Genomic DNA, 23,382 nt, shown 5'->3' with positions numbered 1-23,382 from the left:
AAGGGTATTGCTTCCTGACAGGAGGGGAAGATGACCTCATCCTTCTTCGCACGCTGATGGACGTAGCTGTCATACTGTCTGTCAAATTCAAGCAATTTTATACTCTTGACAAGAGACAGAAACGCCTCGCAGGTTTGCCAAATGGCCCTTACACTTACTAGTCTTACAAGCACTAATTCAATATTAAAGTTTCAAGCAGGTCCATTCTACAGGAAAGGTCGTAATTCAAAAGCCATTTTATTCTAAATCAGAGTGAAAGCTAGAAGTGCTGCAAATTCCCCCCTTGCGCCAAACAACAACAGATTTGTTAGCCACAAGAGTGACAAGTGTCATAGCTGGAGCATAAAAAATGATTTTGAAGCAGAAACAGAGAATTTTTAAAAAAAAGACACTGCATCTTGACTCTATAACAGTATTTAACAGGGGGAGGGAAGAGGGGAAAGGGGAAAAATCACACACTTGTTAAGCATATAAAGATCAAATAAAAATTTGGATTTTAATGCTGCCATCATATCTGACCTTTTCTGTCCATATGAGACTTCAGGAAAGAACACCCTTCTATAAATCATTGATAAGTCAGGACTTGAGGAAAAAAAAGAACTTAGCAAAATGTGCAATAATGTAAGACCAATCATTAAGAATAAATACACCGAGGAGACTGCAAAATTTTCTCACAAGTAAGACTTGTGATGTTTTTGTGATAATCTGTCTATCCTGCAACACAAAGCACAGCTGCTAAACATACTTCTGTCATCTCAAATACTGACACCACCATAGCTGTTGTAGCAGATACCAGACCTGTTGGCTAATTAACAAAAAGCTACTAGGAGATCATAGTTAGGTCAAGCACTAAAGTTCAAACAGTACTCAAAGCAACCAGCTGATGTTAGTGGTGTGGTACCTGTAATAGTTACATTCACCCCTCTATTTTGGGGGGTAAACATAGCTCAAGTGGCACTTAAGGCTGTTCAACCCTTAAAAGCCCACTCCTGAGGACAGTAGAGAATTTCAGGACATTTGAATAATCTCTGCAGCTGCTCTGGTTACAAATTCTGTGCCCATCAGCGTGGGTGTGCACAATGGTACAGTTACTAACCACTTAGAAAAATGCTGAAACACAATGTTGGTAGTTACCTCAGTTGTACATAGGTACTCAATGACTTTGTATACAAGAACGCTATATCCCACTGAAAAAAAAAAAAGAAAAAGAAAAAATCACAGATCAATCAGATGCAAAATTACAATATTCTCAATTAGTGAATAAGCTTACTGAATAGGAAAACTGTTTCCTGAAAACAGCATAGGTGTACAGTGCATACTTAGACAAACAAAGGCTCTTTGTGAGAGGGAAGTCATGCAAGCCCAGTGGTCTAGTCCTGCAACTCTTGCAGGAAACAACTGCAGGAGAGCCTTGATTGTCATTATCTGTGTTCGCATGTCAATGGAAAGAACTTTCTATTTTCCTAGCACTTTGTCAGATTAGCCTTTTTTCTTAAGTGTTCTGCTAATTGTTATTTCTTCACTTGCATCAGCAGGAGATCCAATTATAGCTCTATCTTCAATTTGCAATAACCTCCTTTTTAAATAGCATAAGTCACCTTTTCACCTTTTATTACAGAGATAGCTTAAAGGTCTGATAGAGAAATAGTGCAAATCCTAAATTCCTTTTTTCAAAGATGAGATTTTATAACTGTTGGTCACTTTCCTTGATCTAATTTAAACCAAATTTAGATCCTAACATGACCTAGAAGAGAGTCCTTCACAGCCATGGTTTTCTGTATGTAATTTAGTTTTTAATCATCATGTAAACCATCTCTTATTACTATTGATCTTTCTTTCACATAGGGTCATTTATGTAAGTTTACTCCAAAAACCTCAGTGTCACTGCTGATAGTGTATGTAATATGTGTAGGAATCTATTGTCACTCACTGAAAGTAATCTCTTATTTATAGATATGTAGGCCACCTATCTCTGGGCATGCAGACTGTTAACCTTGAAAGCTGCTGTATGAGGCTGAATGATATGTACTGGATGCGCAGGGATGACAAACTGGGGCAGTGTTTAGTTGGAGTAAACTCCCAAGACGCTATTAATTGTGATTTCAAAAAGACAGTCTTCACTTCCACCTGGCAAATGAGATTATGCCATAGAACTGCAGTACAACAAAACAAACAGCTCAGACCAGCATTTTATGGAATGACGTGCACAGTCCACTTCAAATGTATCTGAGTAGCAAAGACAATAAAACAAGGGAAAGTTTCTTCACACGTCATCACAACAACCTGAATCACTTCAAAACCATGCAGTTTTCACTTGGAAAACAACCTTACAACCAGTTAACAGCATTACAAGTGTTTTAAAATAGCTCATGCAAGTTGAATGTTGGAGAGAGATGTTAACAATAATTAATATACTACTGAGAATGAAAAGAGCTTTGTAAGCTTTGAAGAAAAGTGAGCCTTCTTGAACTCCACTAAGCACAACAAACTCTTTCAATTCGAGATAAAAAACGCAACTGTACTCACTGGAGAAATGAAGGTTAAAAAGGGATATTACTGAAATCTTCAAAATGACAGAAGAACTAGTAGGGTAGTGCTCTCCCTGCTTTTCAGAGGATAAATGCTTTGAAACAATGATAAACACCAGAACTGGAAGAAGATGAGTAAGACCAGCTGGTCTTCACTATAGCTAAATGAGTTTACACCAGCAGAAAATTTGGCTCTGAAATGAGAGGCTATCATTTCTAAAAGCACCACTTCATTGAAAACTAGTGATGAAAAACAGCAAGAAGTTCCATAGCTAGGATTTAGATTCTCTTATAATAGACAGCTAGCAGTCTTAACGCATCCCTGTTCTGCTCCGAGATTTCCAGTCTACCAGGAGAGTCCTGACCCTTCTCCTAGCACCAAAAGTCCAAGATCAAGGGAACAATCGGAGATTGTTCACAGAGCAAGAACTATCATCCAGAGCTCTGCATTTCATTTTTGATGGACTGGGATCCTATTTATGCAATTTAGGCTCCTGCAGCTCAGAACCACAGAGTACTTTGTGCTGCTCTGTACTGTGTTACGCAGCTCTCTGCTGCTTCCTCGAAACATCACACAGCTAGCCAACTCTCTACCCACTTGCAGACCTTAGCAGTGTATTTGTAACAGAAGGACATGGCTGCCAAAGCTTTCTTCAACAGCTATGCTTTGATTCTGCTGCACTTTAACATACTCAGTAGGAAAGCTCTACAAATAAAGCACCTTGAAACAGGTGTATGTTTATAGTGACTAGGAAGAGGAAAAATGAGACACCTCTTAAAATCAAGTTTTTGATATTTCTGATATTTTTCTGATATACTATGAATCAAAACTTAATTTCAGTATTAAAACAGTTGCTATGAATAAGTACTTAAAGACATTCTAAAATAGGAAAGTCAATAATTTACACTTTAAAAACAAATTAAGCTAAAATCCACAACAGGAGCATGATGCACATACCCAAGGACATCATCCAAACCAAGGATCCAAGAACCCACATGCAGTTCCTGGTTTAGCTGAAAGGAAATGAAGTGTCCATCCTGCCACAATGTCCCGTATGGCTTAACATGCAAAATATTCAGTGTCAGAGAACTACAGCACAGGAAATAATCTTAAAGACACAACCACAGGTTTTTGTCATCAGAGCTGCACCAAGAGTGCACCCCACATATGCAGAGACTGCTCAGAGGGAAAAAAAAAGGTTCAATACTAACTAGTTTAATGCTCTAGTAACAATGTACAAATATATCAATTTTGTGAATTCCACTTTTTGGCAAGGGGAGTTGCTTTTTAAGAATTCCTACTCTGCAACAATAATCTAGATTTGTCTTCTGTTCTAGGCCAAAATACAAAAAGCACCAGAATTTGGCAAGGGATGGGAATTACAAATTTCAGTGATCGCTACTGAGCTGTGGTTGTCAGTAGTTTGAATGCATTTCATGTTCATTGAAACAAATGTTTCAGGCTCCCTGCTGACTCAGACAAGCATCAGACAAGCTTTAGAAAAGTCTCCTTGATTTTCCTCAGGGAAGCCTAAATACAAAGGGAATGTTTTATTCCAATACGGTATCCCATCCATTCTCCTCTCTGTGAAGAACTAATCCTCTGTTACACAGGGGAAAGATAATTTAAATGTTCTCTGAAATACACCAAGTATGTATACCATATATGAATCTACTGTAATTGGCTACAGGATATGAAAGGACTAAACAAAATGTGATAGCACCATAGGTGAGAATCTATTTATATGCATGATGAGCCAAGATGCACATTTCACTCCAACCTGAAAAAATATTGTTTTCACTGCTACTGTCAGTTTAATTAATAAATAACACTTACCACAGTGACACGAAGACAGAAAGGGTCAGCACAGCGAAAGAGATGCGAGTGGCAGCACTGTGACAGGGTCTGTCCTCCTGTCCGGCACGTGCACAGAGCCATCAAGGAGCACAGAGGGAAAAAAACGGGCTTTGATACCACACTGACTGGCACCGCACATGCACAATGAATCATAAAATATGCTACACACCAGAGGAAAAATCCTGGCCTGCTCCACGCCCTCACGTATTCCCATGCGACGACAACTTTGCAGGTATCGCAGTAAATTAAATCTCCAAAGTGATGAGGAGCACGGTCACAGCTGATGGGAAGACTTTTGCGTACAAGCCTCCGCACGGGCTCCAGGCACGGACAGGACCCGCTCTCGTTAGCGAGACCAGCTCCACCGTTAACACGTTTAAGCTGAGTAGCCCCTAGCCGCCGCAGCGCGGGCCGGGCCCAGTTGCAGCCGCTCGGGGCAGGAAGGCAGCAGCCACAGCCGCAGCCCCCCGGCAGGGCCCAGCCCCGCGCACGCCCCGACGCCGCTCACCACCACGAGCCCCCTTCGTTAACGCCTCTCAGCCCCAGCCCCTCCGCGGGAAGCGGCACGAGCGCCTCGCGTGACACCTACTCCCTGCCGCCTGCAAAGGCCCTGCGGGGAGGGGGTCTAGTCGCCCCCAGCACATTCCCCCCCAGCTCGCTCTTCAGGCTCCAGCAAGCTCCCGTGTGCATTGCCCAGTGCTGAGATGAGATACAGTCTAAATTGCACAGACACACAACGTACATCACTAGCAGCCAGCAAATAATCTTAGCTCCAAAAGGTGAAAGCCTACATTTTTCACGAGGAAGTGTCCCAGAGCCATCTCTGCAGATGCCCTCCTGCAGCAGGGAGAAGGGCAAAGCTCTCCAAGAGCCTGGTTTTCAAAAGAGGTTACACAGGTGTTTCCGATAACCCTAACGGGGCTCGGTACATCTGAAACAAATTTTGCCATTAACTAATCATAAACTAATTGGTACTTTCACAAGCTAGTGAAACATGCAATAAATAGATTAAAAGGGGTTGACAACCTGCTTACCCTAAACGCAGTGCTGCGTATGGCTTGTACTGCAAATGACTATAAATCAGCGGCAGAGCCAGCTAAGCTGAGCAAGTGTTAACATGTGATTAACTCATGTCAAAGGGGAATTTGTGTCCAAGGAATTTCATCCATAAATTCCCTAGAACTGCACCAGGTCTGGCACGTGCCCTTTGGTTTGAGTAGAGCTTTTTCCACTTTTTTGGGAAATTCCAATTTTTCCACTTACTTGGAAAGAAATATTTGGGTACATGCACTGTAAACGGCACATCAGGGTACAGTGCATAACTGATTTAATTCACGTGCCTCAGCTGCACTATCACTGCGACACACAACGCTGCATAGTCAGTCTGCACGTGTGCAGTCCAAAGATTTCTGAAAAGTAGCATTCCAGCAAGAGAAAATTCAGATACCGCGAGCAGGCCATGTTCCCGTTAACTTTTCTCACTTCCTGGGAAACGGTGCTCCGTTATCTCCCCAGGCCTTACCGATCAGTCTTCAAAACTGCTGTCCCAGGATCTCGGTCTCCTGCCTTAGATGGCCAACACCTCAGAGGCACCAGCAGACAGCCGCAACAGAACGCTGCCAAACGCGCGCGCTGGCTGTCTAAACAAAAAACACAGGTCTGTAAGATGAGATCCTAGCCATGATGCTGTCACTCTTTTATTCTTTACATGAGATTTCGCAGGTGTGCAATCCTCTTTTCTTTTAACAGGTGGAAAGTGTCATCTTGTCATGAGAGATTCGATTTAAAACACCGTCATGTTCTATCGCAGCGGTTTATATATCTCAATGTTCATCACCTACCAATGAGATACAATAGCGCTTCTCTTCTCTGAGCCCTAATTTAATCTGTCAGTTACTGGCAAATATATTTGAATGTTGCACCCTGCAAACATGTAAAAATATCAAATGCATTGTACTCTTTATAATATGGTTGCAAGTCATTCATGGTAACTAAACTTTCATTACAATTAAATCGCTTCTGTCCATAATGTTGTTCCTGTTGTGTCGTTTTATTATTGCACAGTGAAAAGTATAAATAAATGTATACTCTACAAGAAAATATAATGGGAGGTATTCATTTGTTTTAAGTGGTCTTAAACATTTTGGTAGGAAAACTGACATAAAAATAACTGATGTAAAGATTTCACATCTAAAACCTAGTTTTTTTCCTTATTTATTTTTCTCATTGACCAGTATGCCCACTGATTTCCAGTTATGTTCAGGTCCTAGATATTCTAATAGATGTTTTGAGTTTTGACAGTAAATTTTTAACTGTCATTTCCCAGTTGACGAAATGAATGATGTTACAGTACTGTCAGAGTAACATAAATGAATTCCAACCCTCAGCAACACTGCTTTGCAAGTATTATTTAAACTTCTGCTGGTTTTGTCTTTATAATCTACTCTTTTCCCTCAATATATTGTTATGTTGCCTATGCTACCATAAAGCAAGAAATTGGTAAAAAGTTAGCCAACAAGATTTTGAGATCAAAGCTCCTTTTTCAAGGAATTACCTAAAGGGAACAGTTCATTGCACCTAATACCAAGCATTTCTTTCCAGTAGGTCTGTTACTGTAGACCTATAAATTAGCTAACTTCCACTTGAGACTCAGGCAAAAGTGACTTTTTTGAGGACCTAAAACCAGGGTTTTTTGTACTAAAGTTCTAATACACTTTAACCCCATGTTCTGGAAAGACGAATTCAAAATAAAATAAGTGGGGACAAGGAATACTAGGACGATGGAGGAGCTATTGTAGAAAATAAAACCTTTGGCATGCTTAGTCTTAGCAAATCAAAGGCTAAGAGGGGATTATTTATAGAGGGCAGTCATATCCAATTGGAAAAGTGAAACCAAACCCTCTAACTACTATACATTAAAGATGGAGCTGGAGTCATTTATGAAAGGAACTAAGCTGTTGTGGCTGCTAGTTATTGCCAGCAGGAGATTTATTGCTCCACAAGGTCTCTTCTGGTGCTGTGCTTGTTCCTTCCTGTGACGGGGGAGACCTAATCGATGAACTTGTCACTGTGGGTAACGGAGGGGACTGAACCAGATTGCAGCTTCAAGGTGAGCTACTTCTGCAGGACAACAGCTAGATCATGTCTGACCGTGTCGGTGTATGCTTTGAATAAAATGCTCTTCTTTTCCCCAAATTGCATTAATTATCCAATCTTGCCTGGCAGGAAACCTTGGTTAGTCATAAGGCTGAAGTCTCTCTTAACCCTTCCAAAGCTTAAATATGTTTTCTAATCTTAATCTGTTCCACTGGAAACAATATTTTGCTCTATCTCACAAGGGTGCTAACAGATAACTGATAGATTATTAAGGTCACCTTTCAAAAACTCTTCAGGCACCTGTAGATGTCTAAACACATTTAAAATCTGGCCTTAAAGTCCTTCAGGTGGGTAAAGTATGGCTAGAGGAGTGCTATAGAGGTGCAAAGTATTATCTCACTTATTAATTATACACGTTTCCTTGGATACAACTCAGACTAAATCATACTTTATTTGCTATATGCTAATAAGATTTTGCAAATTAATTAACAAAGGAATTGGACATACTAAGAGAATTACTTGAATGATGCCTGAAGGATTACTAATTTTTTAACTTCATTTGCTTGAAAAAATTGAAAGTAGGCAAGAATTGTCAGGTTGTGTTTCTGAGTCTTTATACTGTACAGATAAAAACAAATTGAAAAAAAGCTTTTTGTGTTGTACAAGAACAAGGAGAGTCACCAGAGAGCTTTTCAGCATTCCATGTTATTCCTGTTGCTACGGAAACTTTCCTTCATCTGTGCTCAGTAAGGCATCCTCAAAGAGAATTCCCTCATAGACGGATGGCATTACAGATCGGTGTCAGAAAAATCAGCTGACAATTAACCAGAAATCTAGTCACTGCAAAGCTTTAAAAGGAGGGTTTCTGTTTCCTTTTATAAAACCCAGGATGATTTGTAGTAGGGAGGAGCCTGGAGGAACCACAGCAAGCCTGCATGATTGCTCTTGTCTCCACAGAATTTCCCTCAAGAGGCAATATATAAAGAAACAAGAATAAACCTAATTGTTTGGCCTGGATTTTGTTGGCACTGTCTCTATATTGTACTTTGTGGAAGACAAAGTAAAAGTCTCTCTCTTGAAAATATTGGGGCATGTTCTCCACAATAATCTCTATTTAAGACACCTTAAAGAAAGCAGGAAGTACAGAAATCATTATAGAACTCTGTACCAACTAGACTTCACTCGCTGTTGCTTGTGTTCGCTTGCAATCTATTACACAGATACCACCATGGCTATAAATACCATTACACACAAAACAAGGTACCACTTACAATGAGAAAGAGAGCAGAATTGTATCACATGTGAATAATAAGTGAGTCTGCTATCCAATTTATGTTGTAAGATTTCCTATTCTTCTCCAGCTAAGGTTTACCCGATTTCATTGCATCAGTCTTGAAATGGAGGCTAGTGTCTACGTTTACTATGACTTTTAATATGCATCAAATATTATTCTATAAATATTGCATTTTCTCTGGGGACTTTGAAGCCATGATTCTGCCATGCTGCACAATATGGTAAGGAAGAGGAGCTCGGGTACCTGTCTGTACCTAAGAGCACACAATGTTCCAGCACTCTCTAGCTGGCATCCTGTCTCCAGCATGCTCCACCACAGACGAGAAAGAGTGCGAGAAATGGGGCTAGAACAGTGTGGCCCTTCTCAGATACGCTTTCCAGAGAAAGCATCTTCCAACAATCAATATGCCGAGAGGATTAAGGCTGTTGCTTTACCCTGTCCATTTTGTCTATTAGACAATAATGACCTTCTGCTCTGTGCTCTTGTCTAATTGCTTTTTAAAGCCATTTGCACTTTTGCCTCATGTTAAAGTTTGCATATTACTGGTCCCAGTAATACTGGAGATTGTAGACCAAATTTTCATTTGATGTAAACTTATGGATGGTAAAAATGGGGACCCTGCTTCAGCAGGGGGCTTGAATCAGATGATCTCCAAGGGTCCCTTCCAATCCTAGCTATGATTCTGTGATTCTGTGCTAGTGCAAGCTTTCTCTCCCTTTCTCTTCCCTGAAGGGAAGCAGTAGCTGCTTTAGATTACACCATTTGTAATAACCACTAATGCTCGGCCTCCTGAAAAGGAGATGAACCTTTGTACACTTTACCTTGCCATTCCTATCCCACGGCATGTCTCTGCTCTATGAGAACTTCTGAGCGCTCTTTCACCATCTTTGGCAGAAAGTACATTTGTAGAACAAATTTTTCTTTCCCTTTTTGAAAACACTTCTTCTGGGATACAATTCCTACCTGCTCCAGAACTGAGAAGAATGCAAGTGTCAGCTGAGATACAATTGCCATTAAGTCATAGATTGCAAAATTTATTTCTACCCTTGACCACACAACAGTATTCTTCCTAGGAGATACACAACTCTATAATGCATGCAGAACTGGTTTCCATCTTCAGATCTGCATGGGGACGATCTGCTGCAACTTAGGAAAAAGGCTTACAAGAAAGACCTTTCCAATGGCATACTTCCTGAAGAGATTCTACTTCCTTTATATTAGAGTTTCCAATAACATACATTTCCTATTCTAACTCCTTCATGTTCCAGGACCACACAATTTTCTATTGTTTGATGTCGTAGAGCTATCAAAAACAGCATCTATTTTTCACCATGTATGTGACTATTAGGCATTGTTACATAGAGTACTATTAAAATATATGTATCTGGATATTGCAGTAACATCAACATTTATATCTTGGCTTACTGTTATATGTAAAATATGGCACAAATATATACACATATGTGTTTGTGTATGTGTATGTATATTTCATATATATAGTTTAGTAAATATTTCAGGCAAAAAATCTAAAATAAACTTTTTCAGTTATTTTAGTGATACACTACTGGTTGTAGGGACAACCAGATCCAATCCATTCACAGGCTAGTTCCCTCTTCTGATGTTTACAGTCTTTCCTATTTTTCCGAAACAAAGTGCATGGCCTTCAAACAGGAGTAGGAAGACTGTGTGTGTGATTTCAAGCCATAAAATGTCCTTTCTTGTTCCTTCACCCTAACCCTGCATGATAGCCTGTGAAACAATCTGAGTGTGTCCAGCACCAGCACGTGGCCTTCTATACCAGCTTGTCATATGTGAGTGCAACATTACTTCTCTGGAATATGCCAAAATAAGTCTCGTGCTGTAGTGTGTAAAACTGTAAGCAGTTCCCTCTTTCCAGCAAACTGAGTACCACAAAGAGATACCATTTCTTTTCAGATACCTTAGGTTTTACTCACAAGACCTCAGCTTTCATTTTGGTTAGCAGTGAATCTGAAGGAATGGAAAACACTAAAGTATTGTGGTATGTCTCGAATATGAAAGATACATTCTGTGTTGCGTCTTTGATGTCTCATGAAAGAAAACTGAAAGAATACAAACGCAGTATCATTAAAACACATTACTAATCCAGCAGGAATGGAGAGGCTTGTGCATTATAAATTTTTGCTCAATACTATCTGAAACTATGATTTGTACTCTATTGAGGAAACTGTCACGAATAATAGGTTTCAAGATGACAATGAATTTTAAATTTTTTTGAGTGAAATCTGGAAGACAATTTTCTCACCACCATTTTGAAACACCTTGAAGTAACAGTTGTTGGTTAGAGAACAAAAAGCCAAATGGCATGGTTTAGCTATGGAGAAAATAGAAGATAATGATGCATGAAATAAAAGCAGAAGAATTGAGGAAAATACTGGAAAGTGGAAGTGCAGAAAACAGTTTGACCCACCGGCGAGCCTAGTCCTATTTCTATGGAAATGAGCTCATTACTGCTAATTTTTTTTTTAAGCTCCTAGTTGATTCGTGAAGTGCTTTTTGAATTTCGATAAGGGCTTCATGAATCACTGAAAAAACATTTGAACAAAATATCCAGAGTCAAATGATTACCAACTCCCATAGATTAATCAGCTCTCTGAGTACTTTATATAACAGAACATGCACGAGGAGAGCCAGCTTTTCCCCCGGTATCATAAGTCTATAATGTTTCATTCTGCAAAGAAAAGGGACCATGCTTCTGAAATCTAATTCAGGATGGTTACTCCCATCTAAGAGCCTATATTAAATTGGAAAGACATCTTTGATTTTTTTTCCCTGCTGTTTCCATGTTTGATCTGTTTTAAAAATCAGCATCCAGAGAATTGGCCATAGAATTGCTTCTCGTTCTTGAGAAGAGCATCTGTGGCATTCGTACAAACAGTGCTTTCACATTTGTAACCAAGTCAGTATTGGCTGTAGGCACTCCGAAGCAGGCAAGGGAAATGCCCGAGGGCCAAAATGTTGGTTCTTCTTACACCTTCAGGATACTGAAATAAAAATCAAATAAAGGAATGGATTTAAATAGCAAGTGAGCTTTATTTATTTTATAAAAACAGATTGCCTATAGACATGAACAGACTATGTATCTGTGTTAGCGTAGATTTTTAACTGAACAATACTGACTGACTTTGCATGTTATACGTAAAGCATCTACCCTGAACACCCTTTATTATTTCTCTAAACACTTCAAAAAGAACGCCCTTGGCAAATTCTGTGACTCTCTGCTAATTTGCCTTGTACTAATTTTCAAGGTGTGTGTAGGTCACTAGCATTCTCAAGCACGCATCTTGTAACAACGCACGTACTAGAAATTACAAGAAATACATCTAATCCTCTTGCTCGTAAGTGCATAATGTCTCTTTTCTGCAACCTTTCGCATTTTAGAAATGGCTTTATATATCTCTGTACTTCAAAAATGTGACAAACAGATGAGAAATAAGCAGTCCTTGTTGGACAAGGCCACACTCTCGCGTGAATGTGCATTCTTTAAACAGTTCCAGGAATCTGCCCTGTCAAGTGAGTGTAAACTGTGGTTAATTGGCATTTGGAGTGCTGAGTTTTTGGACTGGCTTTTAAAAAATACTCTGTAGAGATGGATGGACACACATATACACACCCTTCTGCACTTATGACAGGCCTTAGACGGTTTTGATTTTAGTACCAAGACAAAGTTAAGGGATAAATTTGGGGATTACTTACACTAGGAATTACACTGGTGTAAATAAGAAATAATTTGGCGTATATTACAAGTTTATACTGATTTAATTTGTATAGAATTAGGAATTCTATATTAATTTTGGAAGAAGTCTGTAAAGTTATACAGCTTTATGCTGTTCAGTTGATAACATCATTAATAATGCAAAGTGTGAAGTTTCATTGTACATATTCTGATACATTTGGGCAGGAGTTTGTGAAACACCAAAGCTGCTTTGTTAACATACTTCCAAGGTTTTCTTTTCACATCTCACATTTCTACGCTTCTCAAGGCACCAGAAGCATAAAAAAGTCAGCATCTGAAGAAAAACAAAGACAGAAGATTGATGTGGAAAAGGAAAATATCAAAAGCTATTTTTCCTAGCTGTGAAATCTCATGACAAAGTTGTAGAGGTGAACACGACTTTGGGGTGAAAGTTCGTCTGCCCTGCTTAGGAAGCACAGAGTGGAAGTCCAAATGCACTGATTTTTCTGAGACCGTACTCTCCCAGGCTTTTTAGTTGCAATTTGATTTTGGCATTATTGATGGCTCATTTCATTTCCCATTTCCCTCAAGGGAAGGCTTTGGTGTAGGACGGAAGCACAATTTATCAGTTTCTGATTATCTAGTATTTTCTTTTTGTTATTTATTTCCATTTATAACTAGGAATAATGATACTTCTTCCTATTCCATTCTGAATTCAAGGTGATGAAACTCCCATGGGAACTGAATTGTAATATAATAGTGTCATCTAGGAATTGACAAAGATCAGCACTCCATCGTGCTATACCTAGACCAACAGGTAGTCATTGTTCAAAATTTAAAATACAGGCAAAGCACAGGAAAATGATAAAAGCAGGAGTATCTTGTTAGCACTGCCAATCAGATATGGGGAAAAAAAACCCTTCTTTTCCTTCATTTTAATTATTTTTATGGAGTTATTATAATAGAGACTAAGAGAGCGTAAGGACAAAGAATACAAAAGGTGAACACTGAAATTATTGGGTAGAAGAGGAGAAGATCATGAGAAAGAAATGGAGAGTTTGAGTAGAAATACTCTGAGGAAGACTGCTGGAAGAATCAGTAGTAAGTCAGCACAAAGGAGAATGTCCAAAGCAAAACAAGCAATATTGCTGATACATCTCAGCTCATGCTATGCTCTCTCTCTTATCCAAATCTGCTGTCTTTCATAGCTGTGCTTGCTAGCTTCAGACAGACATGCCCATCTCAGGTCAGACTCATCAGGGGAGCCCCCAAAGCTTTCACAAAGGTACATAGAACACTATCATTTTAAGTGTTTGTAGTTACATTTAAGCATAAAAAATACAGAGCACATTGTACCTTATCTTTATAATGTGAAGTGACACTTTGCGCAAATTTCAGTTAAAAGTTTGGTTTGCAGATTGCACAAATGCTATACGAGTGACAAAGGTTATATTTAAAAATAATTTATAGTTCCTTTCCTTACTAAAGTTATTTAGCTAAAAACTCTTTTCTCTAATTTTGTCTTAGGGCTAAGAATTCTTTAATGCAGAAAAAACTAGTTATGCAGTCTCCTAGAACAGATAGGGCTTGCTCCTGCTATGGCAAACAAGGCAGTCCGGCTCTGCTGAAGAAATTACGTTGGCAGAAATCTGTTCTGGGCACAGACTCCCACTCAGCACAATGCAACAACTGGAGAAAAGGATTCAAACACTCTTTGCACAGCTACAGCCTTTTCTTCAGAAATTAAGTAGCTGAACCTTATCCTCCTATTTCCCTGCACTTTTGTACTAGTTTTATGTATTACTTTGACCTTTCCAATGAACCGTCATTTGATTGGGTGGACATTCTAGTTTTTTTAGCTTGGTTTCAATATTTTAAGAATACTAAATCATCAACAAAGCATATTAAAAGATGTTAAATGTTTTTGTCTTCTCCTAGTTAAAAAATTCATAAAGAAATATGAATGGGTTATAATTCTTTCTCCCTTTTTGTCTCCAGGCTAAAATGTGGACAGGAGGCAAGCTCATGGGGGAACCTGCACTTTGACCAAACAAACTACAAAGCTGGCTGCAACACAGGCTGAGACTGAAACTCTCATTTAGCTCCTAACAGCAGCATTTAATTTCTTTGAAGGGAGGATGCAATCGCCATAATGCAGATGGCCAAACCCACGGTTTCTTGATGGCAACAAGTTTTCTCTAGTATTGTAGTTTATCAGTAAACATCCAGCTAGTCACAAGGCACGTTTTGCTTATTTAGAGCTATTAGGTGACATTAAGAGACTGACATAAACAGAGCAAACAGCATCCTAATATCAATTTTCTAGGTAAGCAAGTGTTTCACAGACACTTCACAAATAAAAACGCATACTGAAGGATCACATCATAACTGAATAAGGCAACTTTGCTCTTAAAATGTGGTCCAGACTATGAACGTGTTTGATAGCTCTGGCACTGCAAGTCTCAGGAAAGAAGCTTTGATTGCTTCAAAGAATCATTCCAAAAACATCCATGGTACATTAACGTGCCACAAAAATAAAACAATAGAGCTACTTTTTTCCACTATAAATTATATAATTATATATAATTATATAATAATCTGGAATAAACCAGAGAGTCTTTATTAAAACAAATCTTTACAGGGGCACCTCAGAAGTGTTTCCTTGCTGTGTGTATGCAGCCTATTGTTCTTCCGGACTCCTCTTTTTTTTACCTCTAGGATAGACACATTCATGTTTACATATAATATCATATAAGAGTCAGTGGCCAGTCAATATAAAACCACCAGAAAAATAATATTATTGATCCAAATACACAGGCCTGATAAAGTTAATGCCTTGAGTGGCTAGAAAGCATACTAGTAGACTAAGCAGGTCATTACTTCGTGTTTTTTCATTTTAATTGTATTGGTCCTTCTTTATCATCCTTAGGAATCAAAACTACTGCACTGTCAGTCAATATGCTCCTTCCCTTTGTGGATTAAAAAGCTCTACTGTGGTGTATTTACACTTCTTAAACAACCATGCTGAATTAAGAGCATTTACTCAAAACCTTTTTTTCCTCTAATACTGATTAACTGTACTTTCATCTAGAAAATTTTAAACACGTTTTACTTTCATCATATTAATGTTGACAGACCTCCTTTATCAGGACTTTAATTAACAGCAGGTAAGGGAGGCAAAGTGAGTATGACATGACTTCTGCTTGATTTAAAGTCTGCTTTTGAGACTTTCTCTCAACTCATAGCTGAAATTGTCTTATCTCATACATTCCCAGGATTACTGTTTCATGTAAATGTCATTTTTGCTGTCCAAAACATTAAAAAAACCCACACCAGTGCAATATAACTACTGTCTCTTTCTGAAAGACATGAGGGAAGCTGTATGCTTTTGATCAAAGACAAGATCCCGACTTCAAAGTAACACCTCATCTGTAAATATATTATACAGTACTCTTAGTAAAGAAAGGGGGACTCCTTGATTTCAAATAACCTAAGGCTGATACCGTGGGATTTGCCCACATTCTCAGAGTTTAATCTTACTCCTCTGAATACTTACAGAAAATCAGACAAAAAAGATATTAAAGACCCTGGGTTCTAGTCTCCTCTTATTTATGTAAGTCTTACAGAATGTGGTTTGATACTTCATCACAAGTACAGCTGATTTATCATCGAGTGAGAGGAGAGTATGGAAAAATTGCAAATTTTGGGAGTATCAGACTTTTTTTTTTTAAACTTGAGTCTTCTTTCCAATGATGGAAAGCAGTAGTTATATGCCTAGGGATGCTCTACCACTGATTTGATCAGAATCTTCTAATAATGTTTTTACCTCATCATTGGAAAAGTTTTCATTATTTCTTTCATTGCTGCAGTTCAGAAAAATCAAAACAAAATTCCAAATTACCTACAATGGATTCATCTATTTGAGGACAGATGGGAAAGGGCATTAAGCTATTACTCAAGTTATTGATCAGCATGGACTGAGATGGTATCAAATCATACAAATAGTATTAGCTATTTAAGAGCCAGCTACAATGTGAATATTTGCATATGGGAAAATACAGTTTTGAGCAGACCACAGAGGGGTCAGTTGTACCACTGACAGGACCATCAACATTGTAAGTGGGCAGACATTGCATTCACCTCCATGTATAGCCAAGAGGAAGCAGCCTAAGACATTGACACGAGGGACACTTTTCCGCACAAAACCTTTTCTCTCCAGATGAAAAAAATACTAATTCAATGATCTAGGCATAGTTTATAAATCATGCTATTAATTTCATTAAATATTTTGTTTAAAAAAATCCAGCTATCTGAAATGAACAAAATTTGCTTTTCAGAATTTTGATTTCTGAGGTGATTGTAAAGAGTCCTTTTGTTTTACTGAAGCTTCTTAGGTTTCTCAAAAGTAGAATGAACGAATGTTCAATTTGCTAGAGAACTGTAAAAGCTTCTATTTCTAAGTAGGGATTAAAAACTCTTGATAAGCTGAAACAAGTCTGTGTTTCTCCATATCTACCGTCAGGGTGTGCATCTTCCCATTTTCGCTAAATGTATTTGAAACAATAAATGCCAATGGAAAGACGGGGTGCAGAGTTCTGTCTCTGGAATTGAAAGTGATCAGAACCTCCTAGGTTTTTATGCCAACATTTTCACTACAGACTAAAGTATATTGCCTAGTCAGTAATTTAGCATCACTGCCCATCTTCTCCTTCTTCCCCAGTCTATACCCCTTCCAAAAGGTGATCTGAATGACCAGCAAGACGAGCGACGCTGTGATTGATCTCTGCAGTGTGCTGCATGCCTGCGTCCTGCAGAGTTCAGTGGTCCCCAGAAAGTCCTGCAGCACCTCTCAACTTGCTCTTCAGGACAGACAGCAGCCTCAGCAGCTTGCTCACAATATTGCCTTACGGCTGTGTGGCCTATGTGGTGGATGGCGTAGACAGGATCGTACAGCCACAGCATTTCTGAGCCTCTTTGCATCACAGGTAAACGCTTTTTCGTGCCCATGCTAAGCCCCAATGTCTGAGCACAGACTTGGGTCCAAATAAGAGACCTATTCTACACAAAAGACCTAAGGTAAATTTGGCCCAAATGAGAATTCTGGCCCATACTTGACTGGCACCATCGTGAGCATCTGAACTGATACCTACTGGTTGAACTAATAACTATTCCCATTTCACTGAAGATATGACATCAGTTTTTCATACCATTATTTCTATGACACTTCAGAAGAAAAACTAAGTCACTTTAATCCATTTTAGTTCCCATGACTGCTGGGATGCCAAGAGAAACAATGAGCTATCATTGACATGCAGCAGTGAGGCGGTTCAATTCCTCCCACCTTGACGTGAAAATGCAGACTGTATGGCAGAGTTCTTGTGCTGAAGGTCTACTAGAGACTAACAGCCACAAAACAAGACAACACAACACAAGCCACTGAGCCCACACTTATGTAAAATGTGGTCTGAAACCTACAGAGATTAATTTACACATAACCAGATCAGACATTTTGCAGAACTCACACTGCAAAGACCTGACAGTCACTGTTTGTGCCATTAGCATAGAATGCAGATACTTTAATATGCTTGGTTGCATTCTGCCATCTCTATACTACTGTCTTTCAGTGAACTCCTGCAACTTCTTGATGGGTGAAAAATTAAACAGTATAGCAGGCATAGAGGGAATTTGGACTTTGTACAAACTTAGACCTAACTGAAAAGTTAAAGGCATACCTGGAAACACTTTTAAAATATACAAAATTCATGAATACTTCTCAGCTTGTAGCTGAGACATAAATATGTGTAATGAGCATGTAACAGACAGCTTACCTCTCCAGCTGGGATGTATATCAGCTGCTTCACTTTCCCTTGGAAGCAGAGTGATTTAATGTGCTTTACTAGGCGAGCCGCCCTCCAGCAAAATAAATTTGATTTCTACTGCAATCAAAAGAATTTAAACAAAATCACCTATCAGCTCTCCCTAGCTTAATTCATCAAAATGTCCATGCTGATTTTTACTTCCAATACAGAGAAATTAAGCAAGGTTTGTCTGAGGTAATATTTATAATCCTCTGAAGAGTAGGTGTGCAGACTAGTTTTGGAAGGCCACGTCCTTCCCCTGCGTTGTTTCCTCAGTCTGTGGTTATGCACAACCTCCTCTGAGTAAGTTACTCCCCCAGCTACATTTGTCTATGTCTCTCTTCCTTCTAAAAGGTAAGGTCTCCTCTCAGGGCCCCCTATCACTTCCCCCCCAGGGGCCATAGTTAGAAATTTCTCAATGCAGCAGTCTTAAAGTATGCAAGGACATAGATCAAAAATTTGCTATGAGGCAAAACCAACTTTTAAACGATATATTTTTAATTGGAAGCTTACAGTTGAAGTTTTAAATAACTGCTCAGGAAAATTCGTAGGCCCAGCCATGGTTATCATACAGCTGCATTATGGAATTGCAGAGGTGCTAGACATTCCTGATTTCCCTTTGCTTGTACTGTAGCTCGCTGCTTCATGTATGACACATAATGCATGAAAATCATTGCAAAACACATCATTTCCTCAATAAAAATATGTTTTTAACTCATCCTACTCCTTACACATTAGTCAAACCACCAATGTTTCTGATACTTAGTTTGGTCATATGATTTATTAAACAAAGGAATCTGGATATTTTCATGAAAGAAAAATTGTAAATCATATTTTTAATTCAGACACACACCCTAATTTATACAAGCAGGACCTGCACACTTCTTAATTCAAAGTAATAGTGCCATGTGACCATGATTCTTCAATGGTCATTAGTGAAGAAAATTGACTATTAACCACTGAATGCTTGCACAGAACAGGTCATGATTATCCTGTTCCATTAATATGCTACTGTCATTATGTTAAAATGATAAAATCAAGGACATCTCAATGGATATTTTATAAGCAGACACAAGCTTCTTTTTTCATCTACATTACTAAATGTAAATTATTTATTCAACTCTACTCACATCATGCCTCTAATTTTAAACAGCATTTGTGATAGGTTATAGGGAGATTTGTTGGAAATCTTTTCTCCTTTTTTGAAACTATACATCCAACTTTCAAAACTGCCTATACCTAACAGCTCCTGTCATTACACCAAATTTTCAAAAAACTCAGAACAAGGTGCTCAGAAAATACTGATTCATTAAATGTTTCACAGCACTATCTCAATTTCAGCAAACTTACAACTTCAGGGAAGTATCATCAGGTATTTTGCTCCAGAATGAGCGACACTTACCCACGCAGCGCGATCACACTAGGCAGGTCGCTGGAGGCAGATGGAGCCCAGCTCCACAGCAAGGAATTTGAGACTGAGAACTTGGCCTTGAACTAGGACTCTCAGGATCTGGTGTCTCACATTGAATTCCAAGAATGGTATCATCAAGATCATCAGGAAACTGGATCCTCCATTCACAGTAGAAATGTCCTCTGAAGTCAGGGAAACAGACTGAGATCTGCAGAAGCTGGGGGCTGGGAAGTCGGTGAAAGCTGAAGCCAGTTCACTCTGCTTCAGTTTAGAAAAATCTATCTGAAATAGCTATATATATGTGTGTCCGTGTGTGTGTGTGTGTGTGTGTGTGTGTATATATCTTCTTCTAAATGTTCTTCTAAATGTTTCTCCCACAAAGTTCTTAATGAGTCCAGGTAATGTCTTGAATCATAATGAAAACCTTTCCTAAATTCGTTTTCCCCAGAATACAACTACCAAAGTTTGGGATCTCTCCTTCGAAGAGAGACACTGCATTGGAAAAATGAGGTCACCGACTTGTTTCTAGCATTTGAGAATCAGACTGCCATTGCCTAGGCATCCAACACCAATCCAGTAATTTTCCTCATCTCTCCAACACCTCGTATTGCTTCTTGCTGTAACAATGAAATAAGAACATACCTGACATTTTCCACAAGTATTCTCCATCTGTTTTCATAAAATATTTTACCCCCAATTTGGGTAGCAATTTAGCTTAATTGTGCCAAATTATCAGCAGGCCATCTTTTGCTTGAAATCTTTTTCTCCTCTCTACTGTCATTTTTACAGGCAGCTCAGGAGATAATTTTATGCTACTGCAGTCACACAAGGCAGATTCTAATATTGATCTGAATTTTTCCCTTGAATATGATTTGCATTCTTAGCCTGATCTATTTTTTTTCTTCCCATAGAACATGATTTACATTCTTATGTCTGGCTGCTTCATTTTAAAGCCATCTTGAAAAAGTCTCTTTCTAATCATCCTTCTAAATTCATATGGGAATAACTCTTCCTACCAATGCTTGGGAAAGGAAAATCTCAAACAAATTGATGCTATTCTTGCAGACTCTAATGACTGGAGACTGTATTTGTTGATGGAAATTAGAGACTTTTTTATAGCTTACTAATAATCTAGCTCTGGGACAGCTAATTACTAGGGATTGTCATGTCTGAATATTGAAAAAGTGTATTCAATCTTCTGGCTGGTCTAAATAGGAAAAAAACAGCAAGATCAGGCAAAGATAATCCTTGTGGCATATTAGTCTCTAGTATGAAAACTTCTTTTGCATAAAGCTGAGGAGTTACGTTTTCCTCAGATTACATACAGGTCAGCTAGGGGAGATGAAATTGCCCTGTAACTATGCGCTATTTCTACTTGCCTTTCCTACCTATCACACATGTGTTGGATGGACATATTCATTCATTTGTATGAACCTGGACTGGCTCTGCTGGCCTGCTGAGCACCCTCCATACTTGCTTTTAAGGCTAGCACCTCTCTCATGATACACAGAATTGCACAGTTCAGATCATACTCACAAGCCATTATATACTCCTACCAAAATGAAAGAACTCCTAAAAACCTGTGTGTTTAAATCTCACTCATTTTTCCAAAATTTAAAAGTACATATGGGACAAGGATCAGTGATACTTAGATTCTCAATTGTTCTTCCTAAATTCTTCCACTTTAATATCTCAGTTTCTAATAGAACCTAATTTTTGTAACGAGAAAAGAAAAAATGTGCTACCACATTGCTATCCCCTCAGCAGTTTTACATCCATCTTTTGCCATATACTCTTTATTCAGTGGAGGTAGTAAACATTAGACTTACAGTTCTTGAGCACGGCTGACATGGTAGTAGTGCATAAACACTGGAAGAGAAGGAATAAGAAAACAGTAATATTGCCACATTTGCATAGCATTTTTCATAGTAGAAGCATTGCATCACCCTGGGGTTAATCCATGTGGGTTTAAGAGCTTACCACAGAAATGGATCATAATAGAAAAGGAAACTGTCAGATTTTGGGAAGCTCCAGATACGACAGACTCAGGTCCACATGCAGGTTGAGTGTCTCATCCAAGGTCAAATATTTGACTGGGTCCAGATTACTTACAAATTCTCCTAAGATGACAGCATGAGAACTGAAAATAAATACCAAAACCACACACGTTACACTGCACACAATATTTTCCTGGTGTTGAAAGCAAAAGATAGTACTAATGACAGACATTATTCATATTACTTAGAGTATCATTGGCCTATATTCACATGTTTAAGTGATAGAAAAAATAGAAAAATCAATAGTATATTTCCTCCTTGTATTAATCAGTGAGTTCTACTTTTTCCAAGTCATTTGAAGTTCAATTCACATTTAAATAAACAAAAAACATTGTATTAATAAGTTCTCAGTTTTCCAGTCATTTAACTCTTACATGAATACTCACTCTGAGCTTAGTTGCCCATTCATACCTTCCTTCAGCCATAAGCAGAAAAGATGGGTGGGCCTGAGGAGAGTTGTGATTCTATAATTTTGCAAAACAGGGCATATCTGCCCTGAAATAGGCAGATTTTAGTTTGTAGGACTGGCATATCACCAGAAGCTGTATCATAATGGTGCTTCTTTCAGCTGTGCCCTCCTCCTGGCCACTTATCCCTCTGTGCTTTGAGTGGTACCATTTGGCAGAGGAACCTGCAAATACAGAGTGTTCTCCTAAGCAAGCCACTTGCACTGCACAACAAGGCCTTAATCAGACCACAAAATGTACCCCATGCATTTAGGTGGGGTTTCTTCATAAAAGGGGAACAAAATCTGGGGATTTACAGGACAGGTTTTTTTTGTCAGAAAAAGAATGATTGTACAATGCAGGGTACTGAGAATTTATTCCATCACTGGAATTAATTAGCTGATCTTACACAGCATTGCAATCTACAGATTACACATTTAAACTAGTCATGTTTACCTGTGCTCTAATTTATCAGGCTTTGTAACTTATGCCTCACATTTGCCCAAACAGAGCTGAAGCCCAGAGTTAACAGCCTAGTCAACTTATTCTCCATATACAGTACGTTAAGAGATGTAGATACCTTTAGAGGTTGTTTCAGATCTTTAGTGAGACAAATCACCCTCTAGAGAGGCCTGAATTGCCTTCTGGAGACGCCTCTCTCTTCATTGATTACCTATGGAGTGGAGGATGATGAGGTTCCCAACCTCCGCAGCTAGAAGGGATGGATCTGTGCCTGAGCATTCCTGGGCCCTTGCCAAACTGGGCTTCTTCATCTGTAACACGCTTTACACCACCACCTTGTTAATGCCCGTGTCAATAGGCTCAGAGGTTGTGGCAAAGTCTTTACTGAGACCAGAGAAACCAATGAACAACTTCAGCGTATGGTCACTGTAGCTTTTTTCTTTTTATAGAAACAAAAAGAAATGTGCAAGTATTCGGCTACAATTATATTACACCACATGTCTGATTGTTTCATACATGTAACTTTTTATTCTTGTTGTTCTGATTATTAGTGTTTTTCTTTGACACTGTAATGTTTTTAGACCTGTACTCTTGCTTATGGAAGTCTCTGTACTTTCAAAGGAACAAAAATTTCCTTTCTGTTTTTCCACAACAATT

General features: G+C 38.7%; 2 long non-coding RNA genes across 2 annotated transcripts in view; both read right to left on the bottom strand.

Annotated features, from left to right (window-relative positions):
• The window catches only part of LOC135329733 (uncharacterized), an 88,334-nt gene extending 82,306 nt beyond the window's left edge, over positions 1-6,028 (bottom strand). Inside the window, exon 1 of the long non-coding RNA XR_010391340.1 lies at positions 5,909-6,028. This is a non-coding gene — a long non-coding RNA (uncharacterized LOC135329733). The remainder of the gene's footprint in view (positions 1-5,908) is intronic.
• A 3,624-nt stretch (positions 6,029-9,652) lies between these two features.
• Positions 9,653-23,382, bottom strand: part of LOC112987655 (uncharacterized) — a 174,648-nt gene continuing 160,918 nt past the window's right edge. The window contains exons 9-15 of the long non-coding RNA XR_010391472.1: positions 22,204-22,448; positions 21,741-21,900; positions 21,590-21,629; positions 19,752-20,377; positions 18,320-18,427; positions 12,754-12,825; positions 9,653-11,799 (exon numbers count right to left, since the gene is read on the bottom strand). This is a non-coding gene — a long non-coding RNA (uncharacterized LOC112987655). The remainder of the gene's footprint in view (positions 11,800-12,753; positions 12,826-18,319; positions 18,428-19,751; positions 20,378-21,589; positions 21,630-21,740; positions 21,901-22,203; positions 22,449-23,382) is intronic.

The sequence above is a fragment of the Dromaius novaehollandiae genome, chromosome 13, assembly GCF_036370855.1.
Source record: "Dromaius novaehollandiae isolate bDroNov1 chromosome 13, bDroNov1.hap1, whole genome shotgun sequence".
Lineage (NCBI taxonomy): Eukaryota > Metazoa > Chordata > Aves > Casuariiformes > Dromaiidae > Dromaius > Dromaius novaehollandiae.
This window is presented reverse-complemented; position numbering and strand designations above follow the sequence as displayed.